General features: G+C 33.6%; 3 non-coding genes across 3 annotated transcripts; 1 reads left to right on the top strand and 2 right to left on the bottom strand.

The window, feature by feature from the left end:
• Nucleotides 1-254: 254 nt before the first annotated feature.
• TRNAF-GAA (transfer RNA phenylalanine (anticodon GAA)) lies at nt 255-327 on the bottom strand. Its single transcript has one exon. It is a non-coding gene; the product is annotated as a tRNA-Phe (tRNA).
• A 1,652-nt stretch (nt 328-1,979) lies between these two features.
• Nucleotides 1,980-2,052, top strand: TRNAT-UGU (transfer RNA threonine (anticodon UGU)). Its single transcript has one exon. It is a non-coding gene; the product is annotated as a tRNA-Thr (tRNA).
• A 1,304-nt stretch (nt 2,053-3,356) lies between these two features.
• Nucleotides 3,357-3,443, bottom strand: TRNAS-GGA (transfer RNA serine (anticodon GGA)). The gene has a single exon. It is a non-coding gene; the product is annotated as a tRNA-Ser (tRNA).
• Between the last annotated feature and the right edge of the window lie 1,557 nt (nt 3,444-5,000).

Genomic DNA, 5,000 nt, shown 5'->3' with positions numbered 1-5,000 from the left:
TTGAACCTTTCGAATATGTATTACGTATTCAAATTCGGTTGAACGAGAGGAGAAAAAAAGAGGAGATAGAATCCAATTCTTTTAGATACTTTATCTAAGAAACTCTACCCATCTAGAACATAGATGGGGTATATCTCGCCAAACTGGATAAAGCTATTATTCTAATCTAGACTCTAAAAGAATATGTATGTTGATTCATATCAATTAATTAGAAATTAATTCGAGGGAAGAGAGACCCATACAAATTAATCATGTGCCAGGAACCAGATTTGAACTGGTGACACGAGGATTTTCAGTCCTCTGCTCTACCAACTGAGCTATCCCGGCTATTCCCAATGTAGTATCCTCATTTTATTAGAGAACTGGGGTCTATGTCAATTACAAGGACAAAAGTAGATTAAAAATTTTCTCAAAGCCGGGGAATTTCTTCGATCTTCAAAAAGATGACTTTGTAAGTTTCAGTATGAGTAATGATATTGATAGGGAATCATTCAACTAGGGATTCCTTGCTCAAAGACGTTCATTTCTATGTGTATCATATATATCACAAGACTTGTGATAAGAGAAAGCCATTTACGCTCAAATCCATTTCTAAAAGAATAGAGTGAATGAGAAAGATAAGGAATTTGGAACCGCTAAGGAAAGGGGGTCGGATAAATAGTTGGGGAGTGAAATAGTCTTTTTGGGGATAGAGGGACTTGAACCCTCACGATTTTTAAAGTCGACGGATTTTCCTCTTACGATAAATTTCATTGTTGCCGGTATTGACATGTAGAACGGGACTCTATCTTTATTCTCGTCCGATTAATCAGTTCTTCAAAAGATCTATCAGACTATGGAGTGAATGGTTTGATCAATGAATATTCGATTCTTTCTTCAATGTAGAATCGATTCACACCAATTCTTCTATTTTTTATAGAAAAAATACAGATTCGGGTCATCATTAATCATTTGATTTTGATATAGTATTCAATACGTATGTATATACGTTTATCCTTCACTTCATTCTTTTTCTTTCTGAAGTTTCGATGTAAAGATTCCTCTACCAACGCATTTAACTCCATTTGTTAGAATAGCTTCCATTGAGTCTCTGCACCTATCCTTTTTTTCTGAACCTTTGTTTGTTTTCGGAAAACAGGATTTGGCTCAGGATTGCCCATTTTTGTTAATTCCAGGGTTTCTCTGAATTTGAAAGTGATCACTTAGTAAGTTTCCATACCAAGGCTCAATCCAATTAAGTCCGTAGCGTCTACCGATTTCGCCATATCCCCCTTTCTTTTTGAGATTAGGATCTCGTTGTGATGTCATTCCTTTTTCTTTTTCTTTCATTTATACTGGAACCATTGAATTCATTAGATACCGATTCCTATCTCGAAAACGTGTTTTCTCCTCTTTGATTTTCTTAACTATCTTCTATAGGAGACCTTTTTTTGTCCAATCAAAAATGATTTTATCATTTCGGAATCCGCAATTCAATATAGATGGATATATACCCCATCTATATGTCTCTCTTCCTGCCATTTTGCCATTCAATTTGGAATACTTGAACGGTCGATTCTTTTTTTTATCTTCACTTTCGCCTGAAAGCGGAGGAATGTCTCATTAGTTATAACTAACCATTCCATTAAACAATTAGAATTTGAAATAAATATAGAATGAGAGATATATATGATATAGAATAAAATATAGAACTGTAATAAAAAATCAAAAGGATTTCAAATGACAAAAAAAGAAATGAAAAAGAACATTTACCATTCAAATGGAAAATGAAAAAAAAGAATATTAACAATATTTACAATCACTATTTAATAATATTAGTATTAGAATTGTTATTAGAATTGTGATAAATCGAAATTCTATATCGCTATATTAATCCTTATGTTCTAGAATATTCAATATAATATTGAATAGTTAATAACTAAGATTCCAATTCCAATAGTTTAGTCAATTACTATGCATATAAGATTTCTGTTATGTGGGCCCGCTTAGCTCAGAGGTTAGAGCATCGCATTTGTAATGCGATGGTCATCGGTTCGATTCCGATAGCCGGCTTTTCCCTATTCTTTTTTTTATTCCATTTTTTAGATGATTGATAATGTTCCTTTGAAATCAAAGAATATTGAAATAGCGCCTTCTTCCTTTTCCAAAAGCTATCAATTTATTATAGGAACTTCCAATTATGTCGGGAAAGGATTATATATATAATAGAAGGGGGTCTGTATATTTATCCAATTCATCCCATTCTTCTTTTCTTTATAGTAATAGTACAAGTACACTATTTCAGTAAACTTCGCTTCATTTAGTTCAGTTTAGTTTTAGTTTAGGTTTATTCTGTAAAATAAAATTCAATAAAAAATAAAATAAATAGAAATAAGAATTAATTCGAAATACTAAATAAGAAATAAGAATAAGGAGTCTTTATGTCGCGTTACCGAGGACCTCGTTTCAAAAAAATACGCCGCCTGGGGGCTTTACCAGGACTAACTAATAAAAAGCCTAGGAACGGAAGTGATCTTAGAAACCAATCGCGTTCCGGGAAAAAATCTCAATATCGTATTCGTCTAGAAGAAAAACAAAAATTGCGTTTTCATTATGGTCTTACAGAACGACAATTACTTAAATACGTTCGTATCGCCAGAAAAGCCAAGGGGTCAACAGGTCAAGTTTTACTACAATTACTTGAAATGCGTTTGGATAACATCCTTTTTCGATTGGGTATGGCTTCAACTATTCCCGCAGCCCGTCAATTAGTTAACCATCGACATATTTTAGTTAATGGTCGTATAGTAGATATACCGAGTTATCGCTGCAAACCCCGAGATATTATTACGGCAAAGGATGAACAAAAATCCAGAGCTCTGATTCAAATTTCTCTCGATTCATCCCCTCATGAGGAATTACCAAACCATTTGACCCTTCACCCATTCCAATATAAAGGATTAGTCAATCAAATAATAGATAGTAAATGGGTCGGTTTGAAAATAAATGAATTGCTAGTCGTAGAATATTATTCTCGTCAGACTTAAACCTCAGACTGAAACCGAGGGTTCGGAAAATTTTCTTCCCTTTAGGCGAAGTAAATTAACCTAAGGTTAAGTAAGATAAATCCGAGTTTGATCTGGATTTCCCCCATTTTTGTATCATAGACCAAGGATCTATTTTCATTCCTTGTCTACTCTTTTCTTTCCAGTATTTTGATTATTATTATTTTTTAGTATTCTATTTTACGCGTCACAGCAATTAGGAATTGAGAATCTATATCTTTAGATCAAAGAAGGGTCTAGCTGTTGGAATAATGGTATCCATTGCTATTTGAGCCCTTGTTGTTAGTAAAATTGGTGAATTAAGCGAAGGTACGGAAAGAGAGGGATTCGAACCCTCGGTAAACAAAAGCCTACATAGCAGTTCCAATGCTACGCCTTCAACCACTCGGCCATCTCTCCTACATAACGATTATGACCCAAAAACCGAGTGAATAGCGAGTCAGTCATAATCCATATTCCATTATTGGATAGGTATGATCAATCCATTTTAACTGAAAATTTTTCATCAAAGTCAAAGCAAAGAACGATTTTTCTTTCCTTCGAGGCTCCGGGATAAAGATACAATTTTGCGTAAAAATTGTGAAAAAAAAATTCGATTCATGTTTGCAAAAACAACGTTCCCTTCTTTTTCTTTTTCTGATATTTTTATAACGGATTAATTCAATGAATTAGAACGAATCAACTGATTGATGGTCTATATCTTTTAGACTATAGTTAATGGATACTCTTAAATCATAATTCTAATTATATAGACTATGATTCCATACCAGAAAAATTTTCAAATTACTTTTCGGTTTTGGAGTTCTCAACAACAAACACCTACCCCTCTATTAGAATAGAAATTCATAAAAAAAATTTAGATTTGATTGTATAGTGTATACCCGTTATGTACACAAAATTGGCAGTTATTCTATTTTCATCATAGAATGATTATTCGGTCTTTTTTCTTCTTTGTAATTTGTATCATGATTCAATCAAAATTTCTCGAGTTCTTCGAATTTGTAACTTCACCGAAATCGGAATAGTTCCTATACTACTACATTAGTATGAAATCGAATCGCCTTGAAATATTTCTTATTTCTTATCGATTCCTGTCAAAAAGGAACAATTGGAATAGAGGATTCATATCTTTTGTTTTTTTCTTAAAAAAAAAGAAGTTTTTATGTTATTTCGTACTATACAATTCTTTTCTTTGTGGGATCTTTTTCCCATGAGAGGTAATGAGAAGAATTCTAGAATGGATTGCTACCTATGCCTAGATCACGGATAAATGGAAATTTTATTGATAAGACCTTTTCAATTGTAGCCAATATCTTATTACGAGTAATTCCGACAACTTCAGGAGAAAAAGAGGCATTTACCTATTACAGAGATGGTGCGATTTGATTCTTTTTTTTTTATTTCATATTTAGTCATTTCTCTCAGTCTTACGAGGAGAAAAACACGTGATTCGAGAAAATTTTTGAAAAAATCTACGCTTTTTGAAGGTGAAGTTTGGAAATAGAACAATTCCTTCTGTCGTGTATCCTCGATTAATGCAACCTCAGATGCTATGTTTCGATTCTCGATTCTAGTATTAAGCGAAAGGTTACGCCTAGAGGTTCTGTATTACGGGTCAATCCTACTCTACTAGCGCTAATAGGCAGCAGAGGGGAAGAAGCACTACACCTAGGAATCAACAACACGAAAACTTTGTTCTAAGTCAGCCCTTTCCTTAGCGGGCTTGGGACTAAAAGAATGGTTGGGACAACAAACATCCATCTCGTTCGTCCTTTGGATACCCGTATAACCATCGAAGGCTATTGAAGTGACTAATTCCTGGAAATTAGGAGGCGTTAAAAACAAAGAAATTGTTGGAGTTATCTTATCATTTCTATCTAGTCCCAATAGGCTTGATGTTAAGAAAGAATCTCTTGCAGGAAGGTTGGCTAGAGATTTCTTGTAAAAACACTAGCC

The sequence above is a fragment of the Nicotiana tabacum genome, chromosome 17, assembly GCF_000715075.1.
Source record: "Nicotiana tabacum cultivar K326 chromosome 17, ASM71507v2, whole genome shotgun sequence".
Lineage (NCBI taxonomy): Eukaryota > Viridiplantae > Streptophyta > Magnoliopsida > Solanales > Solanaceae > Nicotiana > Nicotiana tabacum.
Note: the sequence above shows the minus strand (reverse complement) of the source record. Positions and strands in the feature narration are given on the sequence as shown.